This window comes from Antechinus flavipes, chromosome 1, assembly GCF_016432865.1.
Source record: "Antechinus flavipes isolate AdamAnt ecotype Samford, QLD, Australia chromosome 1, AdamAnt_v2, whole genome shotgun sequence".
NCBI lineage: Eukaryota > Metazoa > Chordata > Mammalia > Dasyuromorphia > Dasyuridae > Antechinus > Antechinus flavipes.
The window spans coordinates 195,610,789-195,632,243 of record NC_067398.1 but is presented as its reverse complement, the minus strand read 5'-3'; positions in this window follow the sequence as shown (position 1 = coordinate 195,632,243).

Genomic DNA, 21,455 nt, shown 5'->3' with positions numbered 1-21,455 from the left:
TTCATGTGACTAGGAATGGCTTTAATTTCTTCACATGAAAATTGTCTGATCATGTTTTTACCACTTAGCAATTGAAAAATGGCTTTCATTCTCATAAATATGAGTCAATCATCTATATATTTTAGAAACTTTGGATGTAAAAAATTCCCCTAGCTTTCTGTTTCTCTTCTAATTTTGGCTGCATTGGCTTTGTTTATATAAAAAGTTTTTAATTTAATACAATCAAAAATATCATTTAACATTTCATAATGTTCTATAGTTCCATTTTGGCCATAAATTTCTTCCTTCTTTACAGATCTAAGAGATAGACTATTCCCTTGTTTTCTATAAATCCATTTCAATCTAATCTTGTTATAAAATGTTAAGGGATGGTCAATGTCTAGTTTCTGTCATACTATTTTCCAGTTTTCACAGCAATTTTTGTCAAATAGTGAGTCTTATCTCAGAATCTGGAGTCTTTGAGTTTATGAAACACTAGATTACTATAGTCATGGACTATTGTGTATTGTGAACCTAACCAATTTCTTTGATCCACTTCTCTATTTTTTTACCAGTACCAAATGATTTTCATGACCCAGTGGCTTCATATCATAGTTGTAGGTGTGATACAGGTGGACCACCTTCATTTGCATTTTTTCATTAAATTTCTTGACTCTTTATTCTTCCAGATGAATTTTGTCATTATTTTTCCTAGGTCTGTAAGATAATTTATTGCCAGTGTGATTTGTATAGTACTGAATTAAATTAAATTAGATTAAATTAGGTTGAATTACCATTTTTTTATTATATTAGCTCAGCTTACCCACGAACACCTGATATTCTTCTAATTGTTTAGATGTAACTTTATGTGTGTGGGAAAGTGTTTTGTAAGTTTGTCTTGTCAGGTAGTTTCCCAAATATTTTATATCTACACTTATTTTAAATGGAATTTCTCTATTTCTTGATGCTGGACTCAGTCACATATAGAAATGCTGATGATTTATATGGATTTATTTTATAGCCTGTAATTTTGCTAAAGTTCATTGTTTTTAGTTGATTCTCTAGGAAATCTTTACATATACCATCATTTTATCTCAGAGTCATAGTTTTGTTTCCTCATAAACTACTCTAATTCTTTCAATTTCTTTTGCTTCTCATATTGTTCAAGGTAACATTTCTAATACAATATTGGATAGTAATGTTGATAGTGGGAAACCTTCTTTCACCCCTGTTGTTATTGGGAATACTTCTAGTTTATCTCCATTACATACATAGATAGTATTTATCATTTTAAGGAATACTTCATTATTCCTATGATCTCTTGTGTTTTTACTAGGAATGGCTCTTGTATTTTGTCAAATGTTTTTTTTTTTTTTTTGCATCTATTGAGACAATTATATGATTTCTGTTATTTGGTTATTGGTATAGTCAATTATGCCAATATTTTGTCTCATATTGAACCAGTCCTGCATCCTTGGTATAAATCTTACTCAGTCATAGTGTTTTATCCAGATGATAATTTCTTGTAATGTCTTTGTAAATATTTTATTTAGGATTTTTTCACCCATATTTATTAGGGAAATTTGTCTCTAGATTTATTTTTCTGTTTTGGGCCTTTGTGTTTTAAATATCAGCAGTGTATTTGTATCGTAAAAAGAATTTGGTACGACTCCTTCTTCCCCTATTTTTCCAATAGTTCGTATAGAGTTGGAATTAATTGCTTTTAATGTTTGCTACATGTCACTTCTAAATCCATCTGACCCTGGAGATTTTTTCTTAGAAAATTCATTAATATCTTGCTCAATTTCTTTTTCTAAAATGGGATTATTTAAGTAATTTATTTCTTTATCTTTTATTCTAGACTATTTATATTATCCATTTAACTTAAATTATCAGATTTGATGGAATACAATTGGGCAAAATAATTCCTAATTTTTGTTTTAATATTTTCTTCATTGGTACCAAGTTCACCTTTTTCATTTTTGATCCTGGTAATTTGGTTTCCTTCTTTCCTTTTCTAATCAAATTAATTAAAAGATTTATGTATTTTATACATACATTGTATAATGTATACATGTGTACATGTATACATGTATGAATATATACATACATTCATAAAATCAATTCTTAGTTTTGTTTATTAGCTCAATATTTTTCTTACTTTCAATTTTATTAATCTCTCCTTTGATTTTCAAAATTTCTAATTTTGTATTTAATTTGAAATTTGAAATTTGTCTTTTTTTCTATCTTTTTTAGTTGCATGTCCAATTCATTGATTTTCTCTTTCTTTATTTTCTTCTTGTAAGCATCTAGAAATATAAAACTTCATCTAAGAATTGCTTTGGCTGCATCCTGTACATTTTGCTATGTTGTGTCATTATTGTCATTTTCTTGGATGAAATTTTTTCTATGGTATAGTTTTATCCACTCAGACGTGTTTCTTGTAAACAACATATTGTAGGATTTTGTTTTTAAATCCACTCTGCCATTCACTTCCATTTTATGGAAGAGTTTATCCCATTCACTTTCACAACAATGACCACCAACTGTGTATTTTCCTCTATTCCTTTTTCTTTCCTGTATATATCTTGTTTGCACCTTTCTGTATATACCTTTCTGTTTCTAGCTTGTCCCTCCTTTGAAGTATTTTGTTTCTTACCCACCTTGCCATTAACTTCCTGTCCCCTCTATCATTCCTCCTCTTTTCTCTTATCCCTTTCTCCTAGTGTTTCTGGCCTTCCTTCTATGCCATGCCTTCCCTTTCTTTCCCCTTTCTCCTCCCACTTCCTTGCAGGGTAAAATAACTTTCTATATCCAATTGAGTGAATATGTTCTTCCATCTTTGAGCCAAAACTAATGAGATTAATCTTCAGACAATGCTTATCCCCATTTCTTTTTTTTCCATTTATTGTAACAGATCTTTTTTGTCTCTTCATATAATCTAATTTATCCCTTTTTTACCTCTCTTTTCCTCTTTTTCCAGTACAATCATTATTCTACTCCTTTATGTCTTTTTCTTTGATATCATCATAACATAGTGAATCCATACCCACATTCTCTATCCATGCATATCCCATTTAACTATCCCAATAAAAGATACAGTTCTCAACAATTACAAATACCATTTTCCCATCTAGGGAAGCAAAGAGTTTACCCGTTAAATAATATATATTATTTATCGCTGTTTACTTTTCTATCTCTTGTGTCCTGTATTTGAAAACAAATTTTCTGTTTGGTTCTGGGTTTTTTTTTTTACTAGAAATTATTTAAAGTCTCTTACTTCATTGAAGATCAATTTTCTCTGCTGAAAGATGATGCTTAGTCTCACTGGGTAGTTAATTCTTGGTAGTAATCCCTGTTACTTTGCCTTCCAGCATATGGTTTTCCAGGCCCTCTGATTGTTTATTGTAGAAGCTGCCAGTTCCTAAGTAATCCCAACTGTTGCTCAATACTCAATTTGTTTTTTTCCTGGCATTTTACAGTATTTTTCCTTGAGATTATAGATTTAGAACTTTGTAACAATGTTGCTTAGTGTTTTGTTTGTAGGATCTTTTTTTGGAGGTTTATTGATAGAATCTTTCAATGACTATTTTGCCCTGTGATTCTATTATAACAAGGCAGGTTTTCTTAACAATCTCTTGAAGAATGCTATCCAGGCTCTTTTTTTTTGGTCATGGCCTTCAAGTGGACCAATTATGTTTAAATTGTCTCTCCTTGATCTATTTTCAAGGTTGGCTCTTTTTGAGCTACTTTACATTTTCTTCTTCTTTTTTTTTTACTTTCTTTGACTCATTCTTGATGTCCCATAGAGTCATTAGCTACCATTTTCTCAATAGTTTTTAATGTGATTTTCTACATTAGTTTTTTTTTTAATCTCCTTTTCCATTTTATTAATTCTACTTTTCAAAGTGTTTTTTTTTTCCTTTAGTGCATTTTTCTTTTGCATTTTGCATTTAGCCAAATATATGCTAAAGAATTTTTTTCCCCAACTGGTGAGTCTCTTTTGCATTCCTTTTGTTTCTTTTCCTAATGTTTTTCTACCTTTGTCATTTACATTTTAAAATATTTTTTATGAGTATGTTCAAGAAAGTCTCTCTGAGCTTCAGATCTATTCATATAACTCTAAAAGTTCCTATGTGGGCATTTTGTCCTCTTTTGATTTGGTGTTTTGGTCTTCCCTGTCACCATATTAGCTTTCTTTAGTTAAGGTTTTTTTTCTGTTTATTGCTCATTTTCTTTCCTCCCTACCCCTCCCTTTTGTAACTTTTATGGCCAAACTCTGCTCCTGGAGTGCAGATGTCCCTACCCAAGCTTCTTGTGCAACTCTGAGCCTTGGCTTTAAGCATAAAGGCCTCCTGTGTTTGGTGTTTTGCTTCCAGCAGAGGATAATGCTATCTGCTCTGTCTAGGCAACAGCCCAGTTTGCCAGTCTGGCAATTCAAATTCTGAATACTGAAGGATGTCCCACTGCTCTGTTCTATTCAGCCAGGAGTGAGGGTCTCGGTTGTGGATCTGTTGTAATTAAAACCCCCTTACTAGCTTTCCCAGATACCATCTGAGCTCGGCTGAATACTGCTTTCACCCCAGTGAAATTCACTTTTATTGACATCAAGTTCTTTTAATTTCTCTTCAGCTAGAAAGTGAATTCATTTTTTTTTATTTTTTCTTTTCTTTTATTAAAGCTTTTATTTACAAAACATATGCCTGGGTAATTTTTCAACATTGACCCTTGCAAAACTTTCTGTTCCAAATAATTCCCTCCTTCTCCCCATTCCCTCCCCCAGATGGCAGATAGTCCAATATATAATAAATATGTTAAAAATATATATATATACATATATATATATTAAATCCCATAAATGTATACATATTTATACAATTATCTTGCTGCACAAGAAAAATCAGATCAAGAAAAAAAAAACCTGAGAAAGAAAGAAAAATGCAATTCATCACAAAGAGTGAGAATGCTATGTTGTGATTCATACTCAGTTCCCACAGTCATTTCTCTGGGTGTATATGGCTCTCTTCATCATTGAACAATTGGAACTGGTCAGAATCATCACATTGCTAAAGAAAGTCACATCCATCCGAATTGATCATCATATAGTGCTATTTTTGCTGTGTACAATGATCTCCTGGTTCTGCTCATTTCACTTAGCAACAGTTCATGTAAGTCTCTCCAGGTCTCTCTGAAATCATCTTTCTAGTCATTTCTTACGTAACAAAAACATTCCATAACTTTCATATACCATAATGTATTCAGCCTTCTCCAATTGATGGTCATCCATTCAGTTTCCAGTTTCTAGACACTACAAAAAGGGCTGTCACAAACATATTTGCACATTTGGATCCCTTTCCCTCCTTTAAGATCTCTTTGGGATAAAAGCCCAGTAGAAACACTGCTGGGTCAAAGGGTATGCACAGTTTGATAACTTTTTGAGCATAGTTCCAAATTGTTCTCCAGAATGGTTGGGTCCATTTACAATTCTACCAACAATGTGTTAGTATGCCAGTTTTCCAACATCACCTCCAATATTCATCATTATCTTTTCCTGTCATCTTAGCCAATCTGACAGGTGTGTAGTGGTATCTCAGAGCTGTCTTAATTTGAATTTCTCTGATCAGTAGTGATTTGGAGCACTTTTCATATGAATAGAAATAATTTCAATTTCTTCATCTGAAAAATGTTCATATCCTTTGACCATTTATCATTTGGAGAATGGTTTGAATTCTTATAAATTTTAGTTAATTTTCTATATATTTTAGAAATGGAGCCTTTATCAAAACCTCTGAATAAAAAAATCTTTTCCCAATTTATTGTTTCCCTTGTAATCTTGTCTGCATAATTTTGTGTTTACAAAACCTTTTTAACTTAATATAATCAAAATTATCTATTTTGTGGTCAATAATGATCTCTAGTCTTTGTGGGTCACAAATTTGTTCCCTCTCCACAGATCTGAGAGGCAAACAATTCTATGCTCTTCTAATTTGTTTATAACATCATTCTTTATGTCTAGACCATGAACCCATTTCGACCTCATCTTGGTATACAGTGTTAAGTGTGGGTCAATGCCTAGTTTCTGCCATAATATTTTATCTGATGTACCTAACCTATTCCACTGATTGACGACTGCATTTCTTAGCTAGTACCACATGGTTTTGATGACCACTGCTTTATAATATGGTTTTAGATATGAGACAGCTAGACCACCTTCCTTTGCTTTTATTTTTTTCATTAACTCCCTTTAAATTCTTGACATGTTGTTCTTCCAGAAGAATTTTGTTGTTATTTTTTCTAGTTCAGTAAAATAATTTCTTGGGAATTTGATTGGTAAAGCATTAAATAAATAGATTAGTTTAAGTAATATTGTCATCTTTATTATAATCACTCAACCTATTCAAGAGCACTTGATATTTTTCCAGTTGTTTAGATCTAACTTTATTTGTGTGGAAAGTGTTTTGTAGTTTTGCTAATATAGTTCCTGACTTTCCCTTGGAAGGAAGATTCCCAAATATTTTAAATTATTGACAATTATTTTAAATGCAATTTCTCTTTGCATCTCTTGCTGTTGGATTTTGTTAGTGATGTATAAATGCTGAGGGTTTATGTGGATTTATTTTGTATCCGGCAACTTTGCTAAAGTTGTGGATTATTTCTAATAGGTTTTGGTTGACTTTCTAGGGTTCTCTAAGTATACCATTATATCATCTGCAAAGAATGATCTCATTTCATGTCCTCAGTTTTCTTCTCTCTTTTAAGGTCTTTTATGGATAGGATACAAAATAAACCCACATAAGTCATCAGCATTTTTATATATCACTTATACATCTTATATATTATATTTATATATATAAATATATATTGTTATATATTTTATATAACAAAACCCAACAGTTAGAGTTACAAAGAGAAATTCCATTTAAAGTAACTACTGATTGTATAAAATATTTAGGAATCTATCTGCCAAGGGAAAATCAGAAACTTTATGGGCAAAACTACAAAACACTTTCCACACAAATTAAGTCTGCTCTAACCAACTGGAAAAATATTTAATACTCTTGGATTGGGTGAGCAAATATAATAAAGATGACAATACTACCTAAACTAATCTATTTATTTAGTGCTATACCAATCAGACTTCCAAGAAAATATTTTAATGATCTAGAAAAAATAACAACAAAATTCATATGGAACAATAAAAAGTCGAGAATCTCAAGGGAATTAATGAAAAAAAAAATCAAATGAAGGTGGCCTAGCTGTACCTGATCTAAAATTATATTATAAAGTAGCAGTCACCAAAACCATTTGGTATTGGCTAAGAAATAGATTAGTTGATCAGTGAAATAGGTTAAGTTCACAAGACAGAATAGTCAACTATAGCAATCTAGTGTTTGACAAACCCAAAGATCCTAACTTTTGGGGTAAGAATTCATTATTTGATAAAAAACTGCTGGGATAACTGGAAATTAGGATGGCAGAAATCAGGCATGGACCCACACAATACCATATACCAAAATAAGCTCAAAATTGGTCCATGATCTAGGCATAAAGAACGAGATTATAAATAAATTGGAGCAACATAGGATAGTTTATCTCTTAGACTTGTGGAGGAGAAAGAAATTTGTGACCAAAGATGAACTAGAGACCATTACTGATCACAAAATAGAAAATTTTGATTATATCAAATTAAAAAGCCTTTGTACAAACAAAACTAATTCAAACAAGATTAGAAGGGAAGCAACAAACTGGGACAACATTTTCACAGTTAAAGGTTCTGATTAAGGCCTCATTTCCAAAATATATAGAGAATTGACTCTAATTTATAAGAAATCAAGCCATTCTCCAATTGATAAATGGTCAAAGGATATGAACAGACAATTCTCAGATGAAGAAATTAAAACTATTTATAGACATATGAAAATATGCTCCAAATCATTATTAATCAGAGAAATGCAAATTAAGACAACTCTGAGATACCACTACACACCTGTCAGATTGGCTAGAATGAGAGGGAAAGATATTGAGGGATGTTGGAGGGGATGTGGGAAAACAGGGACACTGATACATTGTTGCTGGCATTGGGAACACATCCAGCCATTCTGGAGAGCAATTTGGAACTATGCTCAAAAAGTTATCAAAGTGTGCATACCCTTTGATCCAGCAGTGTTTCTACTGGGCTTATACCCTAAAGAGATACTAAAGAAGGGAAAGGAACCTGTATGTGCCAAAATGTTTATGGCAGCCCTGTTTGTAGTGGCTAGAAGCTGGAAAATGAATGGATGCCCATCAATTGAAGAATGGTTGAATAAATTGTGGTATATGAATGTTATGGAATATTATTCTTCTGTAAGAAATGACAAGAATGAATACAGAGAGGATTGGCAAGACTTACATGAACTGATGCTAAGTGAAATGAGCAGAACCAGGAAATCATTATATACCTCAAAAATTATACTGTATGAGGATGTATTCTGATGGAAGTGGATTTCTTCGACAAAGAGATCTAACTCAGTTTCAGTTGATCAAGGATGGACTAGAAGCAGCTACACCCAAAGAAAGAACACTGGGAAATGAATGTAATCTGTTTGCATTTTTGTTTTTCTTCCCGGGTTATTTATAAATTCTGAATCCAATTCTCCCTGTGCAACAAGAGAATTTGGTTCTGCACACATATATTGTATCTAGGATATACTATAACCTATTTAACATGTATAAATCTGCCATCTAGGGGAGGGGGTGGAAGCAGGGAGGAGAAAAATCAGAACAGAAATGAGTGCAAGGGATAACGTTGTAAAAAATTACCCTGGCATGGGTTCTGTTAATAAAAATCATTTTAAAAAATAAAAAAAAAATTTTTAAAGGTCTTTTATGCAATCTTCAAAGAAAGCCTTGTGAAATGGGAACCAGCTCATGTCTCTCTTTGGTGCTTCATCTAGAGTTGCTTTGCCTTTAGGAACCTCAGGATTTGAGGTCTGTTCTTCTCTCTCTCCATAAAAGCTGTCTATGGTGAAAGTTCTTTTTTTATTAATTTTTTTAAAGGATTGAGGTCCGTTCAATGCAAAGGAGTGACAGCTGCTTTGATTTACCCTCGGGAAGTTCTGCTGATTTATTTCCAGTGCTAGTAATGGCAGTCCAAGCCTCAGTGTTTTATAATTTGCCAAATTTGGCAAATCTACTAAACTCCCTGCTTGCAAGCAAGACAGAGTAGCCTGAGAAGATCACAGAATATGGAAACATGGAAGCTTCATTGTTCTGACTCCCCACCCCAGCTCTTTGCCCCGTCTTCCTATGTTGTAATCTGGGCTCAGCAGACTGTCCCCCTGTCTGTTTGAAATAGATCTATTCTGAAGTTCTTCCAAGGTAACTTCTTTTAGAAATGTGTTGTACACCAAATATTTGTGGATTCTTTGACTCCAAAATCAGTTTAGAGGCTTAATCTGCTGTTGGTTTGAGAGAAGGTCAGAAGAGGTCACAAAAAGTTGTGTCTGCTCTCCACTATCTTGGCTCTGCCTCCGGAAGTCCCCAACTTCATTTCTTCAAACTCTGGTCAGTGGCTAGAATTTATGTGCTTTTCAGGAGAAACTGGGAACACTTGAGCAGCTTCCTGGCTTCACTCTGCCATCTTGACTTAAGTTAATCTTTATTGAATCTGTAAAGAATTACATAACTTTTTATCTAGCCCTAAGAACAGCAACTGAATCAGATTTGACAGCAGCCCTTAGAATATGACAAAATTAATCAATAATATAAACAGGTGGAGTTAATAAAAGTTAGAATGAAGAGAAAATAATTCTTCAATCTGAATATCATATGCAAAATGTGTTGCCAACACTCTACACTAGTTATAGTGTAGAGTTATACAATGAAGGTAGAGATTCTAATCAGGAATAGTTTTTTTTTTAATGATTAATTTCAAAACTTAAGGGAAAGAATTTTTCACCACAGAAAGCTGATGATGAACAAAATTCAGAAAATTATTATAAAATCAACAATGAGGCAAATATTTGTCCTCAATTCTAATTTTTAAAAACACAGAAGATGCTTGGATTATGAAGTGGGGGAAGTCTAAGAAAATCAGAAAATTTAATAAGAACTCACAATTAAATTTATTATTTTGCTGTGGTCAAGAAGATATAGGATGTGGAAAAAAACAACATGCCTGAGCATTGAATTTCTGAACTAATGTGAAATCAAATTCCTATTTTGGTAATAATTTTCTATCTTGTTAAAGTAAAATGTTTTAATATTTATTTTGATTAATGCACATGAATTTTTGTATTTGAATTTAATGCTTTTAAAATGGTTGCCAAAAAGGCCTTTTTGCTAAAAAAAAAAAAAAAAAAAAAAGACTTGAAAGCTATAATCATATTTCCTATTAGGTCTATAACATATGTGTGTGCATATACATATACATATATATTCCAATATGGAGAAATTTTCTTAATAAGGTAGATAGATAATAACTTAGAAAACATACTACTTAACTAGTATAAGAATCATGGTATGGAGGTGGAACCAAGATGGCAGAGAATAGACATGTCCCCATCTAGTCTTCTCTGATCTTCCCTCAAATCAATGGCAGATTAAGCCTCTGAACTAGTTTTGGAGTGATAGAACCCACAAATATTTGGATTACAATAAATTTCCAGAAGAAAATATTTTGGAAGAACTTCAGAAAAGGTCTGTTTCAATTGGGCAGGGGAGAGGCTATCTAGCCCAGACCTCAGCATAGGGAGCCCACATCTGCACACCAGGAAATCTGCTGTGAGGCTAGAAGTTCATAGGCTACTCTGTCCTAGTTACAAACCAGTGAATCAGCATATTAGCTGTAAAACACCCAAAGCAAATATAAAAAGCAAATTCTGAGCCCCTGAATCCCAGAATGTAGGACCTCAGAAAATAAAATAAATTACTTAAATAATCCCATTTTAGAAAAAAAAATAGGACAAGCTATTAATCAACACACTAAGTAAAATCTCCAGGGCCAGATGGATTTATATTTGAATTCTACCAAACATTTTAAGAACAATTAATTCCAGCACTATGCAAACTATTTGAAAAAATAGAGAAGGAAATAGTCCTTTCCCTTTTATGACATGCTACTAATACCTAAAGCAGGTAGGGTGAAAACAGAGAAAGAAAATTATAAATCAATTTCCCTAATGAATTTTGATACAAAAATCTTAAATAAAACATTGGTAAAGAGATTACAGAAAGTCATACCCAGGATAAAACACTATGAACAAATAGGATTTTTACCAGGAATGCAGAGCTGATTCAATATTCGAAAAACTATTAGCATAATACAAGTATTATTTTTTTATTTTAATTTAAAAATTAATAATTTTATTAGCATAATCAATAACTCAACTAACAAAAATAATATTATCTCAAAAGATGCAGAAAAAGCATTTGATAATGTTTAACACACATTCCTACTAAAAAAAACACACTAGAGAATATAGGAATAAATGGATTTTTGCTTAAAATGATCAGTAGCATCTATTTAAAATGATCAGCAAACATCATATGAAATGGGGGCAAACTAAAACCATTATCAATGAGATCAGTGGTGAAACAAGGTAACCCACTATCACCATTACTATTCAATATTGTATTAGAAGTGCTAGCTTTGTCAATAAGAGAAGTAAAAGAAATTAAAGGAATCAGAGTAGGTAATGAGGACACCAACTTATCACTCTTTACTGATCATACGATGGTGTACATAGAGAACTCTAGATAATAATTTTTAAAAGAATTAGAAACAATTCACAAATTTAAAAAAGTTTTAGGATACAAAATAGATCCACATAAATTATCAGCATTTTCATATATTACCAAAAAAGTCCAATAGCAAGAGATATAAAGAAAAATATCATTTAAAATAACTGTCAATACCATAAGATATTTGGGAGTCTACCTGCTAAGAGAAAGGCAGGAACTATATGAATACAACTACAAAACACTTTTCACACAAATAAAGTCAGAGTTAATCAACTGAAAAAAATATCAAGTGCTCATGGGTAGACCAAGCAAATAGAATAAAAATGACAATACTACCTAAATTAATCTACCTATTCAGTGCAGTGACAATCAAACTCTGAAAATAATTTCTTAAAATTAATTATGCAAATAGAAACTAATGACTCCATAAATCAATAAGAAACAATAAAACAAAATCAAATAAATGAAAAAAATAAAAGAAACTGTGAAATATCTCATCTAATATATTACCTGAAAGTTATGACAGAAAGAGAAAGAGAGAGAGAGAGAAATTCAAAAATTTTTCAAGCACAACTGCCTCAATATTCTAGAATCAGATGGGAATATAGAGATTGAAAGATTTCATCAATCAACACCTGAAAGAGATCTAAACATGAAAATTCTTAAGAATAATATAGTCAAATTCCAAGTTTCCAGGTCAAGGAGAAAATATCTGAGCTTCTTGAAAAAAAATCAAATATCTGGAGCCACAGTTAAGATAATACATATTTAGCACCTTCTGTATTAAAGGAGCAGAAGGATTAGAATATGATATTACAAAAAACAAAGGAGTCAGGATTACAATGAAGAATAATCTACCCAACAGCACTGAGCATAATCCTTTAGGGAGTAAATGAATATTCAGTGAAATAGAAGAATTTCAAATATTCCTGATGAAAAGTTCAGAGCAAAATAGAAAATTTGATTCTCAAATATAAGACTCAAAAATAGCATAAAAAGTTAAATTGTAAAGATAAACTGTAAGAAAGACAATAAGGTTAAACAGTTTACATTCTGATACAGAAAGATGATATGTGTAATGTCTAAAAAAACTGATTATTAGAGCAGTTAGAAGTAGCATATATAGTAAAGGACATGGGAGTGAGTTAAGTGATGTAAAAAAAATATCAAAAATTATTTTATTTGTAATTGAGAAAAATAAAATATAAACATTCTTTCAAAAGAAAATAGAAGCAAGTCTTTTCAAGGTTTATCATTACCAGGGAGAGGCTGAGGAGAAAGAGGAAAAAACTTAGAAAACAGGGGATGATGAGGAGAGAGGAAGTAGAAGGAACAAACATTGATAGTATTTTCCTCAATTCAAAAAGAATACCAGAACTACAATGAGTCATCAGCAAGCATTTGTTAAGTTTTTACTATAAAGCAGTGGAGTTTCAAAACAAACAAACAATAATTAAAACATTTTTGATCATCCCTCCAAAAAAAAAGAAAAAGAAAAATACTTATTTTGTGCCCCACTTTTAAAAGTCTGGCAATTGACAAATCTGATGCGTTAGGTAAACTGAGTCATCATTACATATAAACTTTTGATTTTGCCGAAGAATATCAATTCCTTCAAATGAACAAAGCATTTGTAAAATATGATTGCTCTCAGAAATTCTGTTTATATTCAGTTTTTCAACACCCACCTATTTATTGTATAAAATGATTTGGTTATTAAAAACACTTGCCATTTAATTTTTAAGAAGCTCACATGCAAAAGCAAAATTTCCAAATATGCTCCCCACTATATATAATCATTGGTCACACTTCTCTTTTAATCACAGTGACTCTAATGCAAGTTAAACAGTTTTTTTCTTGAATGAAGACCTTCAATTTCTAAAAAAGGGTCAAAATGTTGAACTGTTAAAATTAAACAAACCTAACTAAACTAAATTTTATATTTCCTTCTTACTGTTTGTTTTTGGTTTTAAACTTTTTAGCATCATACCCCACAAAAAAATCTTCTTTAAAATAGTCTTTATTTAATAGTACTTAATGTATTAATCATTTCACATCATCATAAAAGCTTATATATATTTTTAAAAGTTATCTTGGGAATTATTTAAATAAATTTTATTTGATGTTACTCTCATTCTCTATTGTCTTTGTGACAGTTATTTTTCTTCTATACCTGACAGAAACGTTTATGGGGTGGGGTGGATTTCTAATTTTACTTTACTCGTATATAAATGTCATTTTATACAACTAGCTGTGTTTCTTTGTTATAACTTCTTTCTCCTTGTTTTAGCCAGAGGCTGTCCTCTTTATTTGATCAGTATAGTTTATATCATATTCGAGGCAGCAATCTCCCCAGGAGAAAAACAGGATTTCAAATTGCTACTCATGACTCCTAAGGCAAACTGAAAGGGCACTGACTGAATTAATGTTTCTCTTACTGTTTCCAGTGTTTATTGGTTTTATTTCCATCAGTTTGTAGATAGCAAAAGTATCTTTTGCTTTCTCTCTTTATTCCCTGTACTATACTGCCAATTATTTTTGGTGTCATTATTTACTCTTAGCTGTGTGCCTGGTTAAATAGGGGTATGAAATCAATAGATTGATTTAGAGACAGAATTTAACTCAATTTCCTAACAAATAACTAAGGGGATAGCAATATGGTAGTGTGGGGTGAGCTTCTGTTTATTAGAAAAGAAAGGTTATCTTAATAAAAATAAGTAGGGGGAGTTAACATCAATGTTTTCCTGTCTCTATTAAAAGCTTGTGAAAAAATTATGTAAGAATATTAGTATTTTAAATTGCTGCTAATTATTTTGACAAAATAATACATTAATAGGACAAATATAATTCACATGTGTATTCTGGATAAAAATTGAAAAGAAAAATCAAGGAAATTTTAGAATTTAGAACATTTTGGGAAACATTGATATGATGTCAATATCAACTTAATTGTTTGACTAATCAAATGAAAAAAGTAATACCCTATGGATATCATTCTTATTTCCACCATCTTCATCTTCTAAATGTTATATTATCCCATACTGGAGAAATAGAAAAAAGTGACAGATTTGCAGATAGAAGACCAAATTTCAAACATTTCCAATAATTATTAGCCACAAATTCCTTATGGTCTGTATTGGTGAAATTACTGGTGATGATTCCTATGCTGATGAAATCACAGATATGTTGATTCATATATTAATGGAATAAAAAGTATAAGTACAAAAACTACAAAAATAAATACAAAATAATACAAAAATGAGTCAATAATAGAACATAAGAAATGATGCTAAGATCCAAAGATCCTGAGAATAAGTCAGAGATTCAGAGCTTCCCAAATTTCCAATGCATTTATATACCAATCAAATCAAAAAAAGTCCCCTAAAGATATTCCTTCTCACAAATACATAACTAAACATTAGTATACTTACAGTTATATCAAAATACTTGAGAAGCCAGTGTGTTATAATTTTATTACACTGTACTTTTTTTTTGGCAGTATCTTGGAATGGAACTTGCCTTGAAATCTATCACAGAAAATTCTTGTCTCCTTGTCCAAAGGTTATAAGGCCAGCTAGAAACCTGTTTCAGAAGAATACAACTAATCTTTCCATTTAGATATATTAAAGGCCTAATTTGGATGATGAATGAATAAGCCATAACCTTTTCTCTTTATGCCCTATAAATCATCACTATCTGGAGTAGGGGAACATTTGTTCTTCATCATTTACCTTAAAGTGAAGTACACTTGTAAGGAAATGTTCATGTATTTCACTGATTGCAATTTAAAATAAGGAAATGAATTTCAAATGTCATTTCAATGTATATTTTATTATCATGGCAACCCTCAGATAACTGAGACGGTTAAATTGTCAGTCATATATTCATTTATTTAAAGACTTCAATGAAATAAAATCATTTAATCGAGCTTATCAATTCTGTTCTGTAATCATAATCCATTATTAAAGTCAAATTCAAAATATTAAGTATCACTACTTCCTTTAACTAGCATTTCCACTATTTATGAAGTTCACCTATCCTGAAGCCCTCACAGATGGATTATGCTTTGTATACAGTAAATATAGACTTAATTTCTTTGGGGATAACATTTTTTTAAACAACAAAATACAAAATGCAGGTCATTTTATATTTTCAGACACACACACATACACACACACACACACACACACACCACCACCACCACCACCACCACCACCACCACCACCACTACCACCATCACCACCACCAAACACCACACACTTCAAGAACTTCAACTTTCAGATCTTCACTATATTTGCCTTTCATGCACAATCAATAGTCACAAAAAAGCATAAATTGCCTGAGATGGCATAATAATAATAGTAAAAACAATACTAACATTCCCTCATAAACCAATAGCATATTCTTCTACAGATACACTCAGCATCATCAGGAGAGTGAGTACATGTATAGAGAGTGTGGTTGTAGAGGGACACATGTTCAGTGATCATATATTCAAAACAACTTACTCTTTCATCAAGGCAGAATTATGATGTCCTTTCCTTCTCCAAAATTTTCATGTTGCTCCCCCTTAGTACAGGACCTTTACTGGATAGACCTTAACAACTGGGCTTCCTGAATCATTTCCTTCCCTCAACTCCTGAAAGCCAAAGCTGATCCTATTATCCATTCACCTTGATCACATTTATTAAAGCTGTTTCATGTCTCAACTAATGATTATATTCCCTTTGGGGTATGGTCATCTCCTAGTCTGAAAAATTCTACACACACTAATCACAACTAATGTGGGGAGGAGGGAAAGAAGAAAGGGATGAGCTACTATCAATCTTCTTCAATGTATATTTCATAATCACCAGTAGGTTTGTTCACCTCTTCCTTGCCACAAGAAGTTATCATCAATTGGACTTTCTAAATTAAAATTAAGTTCTTATAAAATGTCTTGCTTACTTTGCTTTATTCTAAAAACAGAAGTTACTAGCTAATTTCACTGTTTAAATTTTATTTTTGCCAATTGATAAAAAATATGTCTCTTGCCTCTCCCATCAAATCACATCCCATTAGAAAAACAAAATTATTTATGAAATTTAAAAGTGATACACCACTTTATTTTTAATTTATTATTGATTGAAAATTGTTTTTAATCACTGGAATCAGTACTTAGGAATTACATTGATTTAAAGAATTGTTTGACTACTTAACATTGAAAAATCTGACTTCATATGTGTGACTTCTGTATTTTTCAGGACTGCAGCTTGGGCTATTTCGCTGGATGAGAGGAATGAATCCCTAGAGCCACAGGATGTTATACCTGGTCAGTCATAAGTCATGGCTTGCTTAGTATCAGACTTTCCAAAGAATGTTTACTAACTCTCTTATCATGAATCTCAGAAATATTTCCTGTAAATCAGAATAAATGTATGCCTGCCCTACATCTTTACCAACTTTATAAAAGACTCTTCTGTCTGCTCTAAATAGTCTATGTTCACTGAGAAGGCATTGACTTCTATTACAAGCAACTGATAATCTTTGTCAATAAAAAGATTATATTCAGGATTTTTGTGCCATGGTTTCTCTTCATCACAAATTTACTGCTTTCCATTTGATAAAATCTGAGATCCATTCCTAATAAAAAACACTTGAGAGGACAGGAATAAATGGACTATTCCTTAAAATAGTCAGGAACATATATTTAAAACTGTCAGTAAGCATCATATGTAATGGGAAAAAATTGGAATTTTCCCAGTAAGATCAGGAGTGAAACAAGGTTGCCCACTATCACCATTATTATTCAATATTGTATTAGAAACACTAGCCTCACTAATAAGAGTTAAGAAAGAGATTAAAGGAATTAGAATAGGTAATGAGGAAACTAAACTATCACTCTTTGCAGATGATATGGTGGCATACTTACAGAATCCCAGAGATTCTACTAAAAAGCTATTTGAAATAATTCATAACTTTAGCAAAGTTGCAGGATACAAAATAAATCAACATAAATTCTCAGCATTTTTATACATCACCAACAAAATCCAGCAGCAAGAGATACAAAAAGAAATGCTATTCAAAATAACTATCAATAGCATAAAATATTTGGAAATGTACCTACCAAAGGAAAGTCAGGAATTATATGAGCAAAATTACAAAACACTTTCCACACAAATAAAGTCAAATGTAAAAAATTGGAAAAATATTAAGTGCTCTTGGATAGGCTGAGCAAATATAATAAAGGTGACAATACTCCCTAAACTAATCTATTTATATAGTGCCATACCAATCAGACTCCCAAGAAAAAATAACGACAAAATAATATGGAAGAACAAAAGGTAGAGAATTTCAAGGAAATTAATGAAAAAAATCAAATGAAGGTGGCCTAGCTGTACCTGATCTAAAATTATATTATAAAGCAGCAGTCACCAAAATCATTTGGTATTGGCTAAGAAATAGATTAGTTGATCAGTGGAATAGGTTAGGTTCACAAGACAGAATAGACAACAACTATGGCAATCTAATGTTTGACAAACCCAAAGACCCCAACTTTTGGGATAAGAATTCATTATTTGACAAAAACTGCTGGGAAAACTGGAGATTAGTATGGCAGAAATTAGGCATGGATCCACACTTAACACCATATACCAAGATAAGATCAAAATGGTTCCATGATTTAGGCTTAAAGAATGAGATCATAAATAAATTAGAGGAACATAGGCTAGTTTGCCACTCAGACTTATGAAGGAGGAAGGAATTTGTGACCAAAGAAGAACGAGAGATCATTATTGATCACAAAATAGAAAATTTTGATTATATCAAATTAAAAAGCCTTTGTACAAACAAAACTAATGAAAACAAAATTTGAAGGGAAACAACTGTGGTGAGCTTTTTCTTCTCAAAACGCAGCCAGGTGATAAAAGTTCAGATCTTTTATTATCTCCAATATAGCCCGGTTAGCTTAGAGGCCTATCTCTCTGCTTGGTTCCAAGAGCTCTCTCCAAATGTCTTTAAATCCAAAGGTCTGGTCCTTCAGCCTCTGCCTCTGCTTTCTTCAGCTTCCAGCCAGCTTCACTCTTCATGTCATTCCGGTGAAATTTCGACTTGTAGCTTCTTCACTCTGAAGAACTTCTTTGACTGGCCCATTGAAGCTCTATTTATGCTCTTTCAAGAGAGGGATTGTGGGTTTTCTCCCATAGTGCTCTCTGGCCCAAATTGCTTCAAGGGAGGTGTGAACTCATTGAACTCCAATGAGTAAAGGTGTGAACACAAGCCTTGTATTAATTAGTTCTACTTAGTACCTTGTTTCAGGTTCTACCCAAAACATCTTCTTGTAAGATTAGATCAACTCTAATTAGTTAACAGTTAGTAAGGATTCTAACAAACAACAAACTGGGAAAATATTATTACAGTTAAAGGTTCTGATAAAGGACTCATTTCCAAAATATATAGAGAATTAATTCTAATTCATAAGAAATCAAGCCATTCTCCAATTGATAAATGGTCAAAGGATATGAACAGACAATTCTCAGATGATGAAATTGAAACTATTTCCATTCATATGAAAGTGTTCCAAATCACTATTGATCAGAGAAATGCAAATTAAAATAACTCTGAGATACCACTACACACCTATCAAATTGGCTAAGATGAGAGGAAAAAATAATGATGAATGTTGGAGGGGATGCGGGAAAACTGGGACACTGATGCATTGTTGGTGGAGTTGTGAACGAATCCAACCATTCTGGAGAGCAATCTGGAATTATGCCCAAAACGTTATTTGTAATGGGCTGAGGCTTGAGTTGATGCAATGAGGTCCCAAACACGTGAAGCTAAATAATAATTGGACCATATTCTATTAATATATATGCTTGGAGAAAGAATGGCTCCCGCCCACTCTTTGTACAAGTCCTGATGTGTTGTATAGGAAATGATGATTTTGGTGGGTGGAGGCAAAGGAGTGGAAAGGGAAGTGGAAAGAGAGACTGCTGGCTGGAGTCTTGACACAGCTGCTCGCATTGCTATCACAACCGTCCTTCACCTCTAATCCCCCTCTGCTGGCTGGCTTCCTGTCGGCCCATATTGCTATCGCAACCCTTCTTCACCTCTTCACTTCAATAAAGATTGAAGATTTTTCCCTTAACCTGAATTCCTGACTCCAGCTGATTTTAAATATGCGGTCATCACAGTTATCAAACTGTGTATACCCTTTGATCCAGCAGTGCTACTACTGGGCTTATATCCCAAAAAGATACTAAAGAAGGGAAAGGGATCTATATGTGCCAAAATGTCTATGGCAGCCTTGTGTGTAGTGGCTAGAAACTGGAAAATGAATGGATGCCCATCAATTGGAGAATGGTTGGGTAAATTGTGATAAATGAATGTTATGGAATATTATCGTTCTGTAAGAAATGACCAGCAGAATGAATAGAGAGGCTTGGAGAGACTTACATGAACTGATGCTAAGTGAAATGAGCAGAACCAGGAGATCATTATATACTTCAACAACAATACTGTATGAGGATGTATTCTGATGGAAGTGGATATCTTCAACAAAGAGAAGATCTAACTTAATTCCAATTGATCAATGATAGACAGAAGCAGCTACACCCAGAGAAGAAATACTGGGAAATGAGTATAATCTGTTTGCATTTTTGTTTTTCTTGCCAGGTTATTTTTACCTTCTGAATCCAATTCTCCCTGTGCAACAAGAGAACTGTTCAGTTCTGCACACATATATTGTATCTAGGATATACTATAACATATTTAACATATATAAAACTGCTTGCCATCTAGGGGAAGGGGTGGAGGGAGGGAAGGGAAAAGTCAGAACAGAAGTGAGTGCAAGGGATAATGTTGTAAAAAATTACCCAGGCATATGTTCTGTCAATAAAAAGTTATAATAAAAAAATTTTAAAAACAAATTTACTTGTTTTCTTTCTCATATTTAGCTGCCTTTGTTTCCTGAAAATTTTTTAACTTCATGTAATAAAGATTATTCAATTTCTCTTCCCTTATATTCTCTTTCTCTTCTTTAATAATAAACTCTTCCCCTATCCATAATTCTAGCAGATCATTTCTTTCTTATTTCTATAATTTGTTTATAATGTCACTGTCTGCTGCATGCTCATTTGGTTTGATTTTAGGTTCAAATGTTAGATACTGATATCTACTCAGTTGATAACAGACTGTTTTTTTCCAGTTTTCCCATAAGTTTTTCACAAAATAGTGAGTTCTTACCCCAATAACGGGGATCACTACAAGTATCAGATACCAGGCTACTGTGGCTATTTGTTGCTCCTTATTGATAACTACATAAACTCTTCCACATATCAACCTATCTATTTCTTAGCCAGTACCAAATTGATTTGATAATTACTATTTTATGCTATAATTTAAAACTCAATAATAAGCCAGCCAGGCCCACTTCTTACCCACTTATTTTTTTTTCTTTAACATTCTGGATTTTTTTTACATTAGATGAATTTTATTTTTTTTTCTTGTCCTAAGATTCTTTGGTGATTTGATTGATATGACATTTAATGTCAACTAATCTAGGTAGAATTATCATTTTCATATATTGTATTGGCCTTTTTATAAGCAATTAATATTTTTCTCTCATTATTTAAATCTGCAACTGCATTTATATGCAGCAACTTAGTTGTATTTGCATAATGTTTGTGTTTGTCTTGACTTCAAGGTAAACTTCAAGTATTTTGTAAAATCCATAGCTATTTTGGGGGCAATTGGATGGCTTAATGGATAAA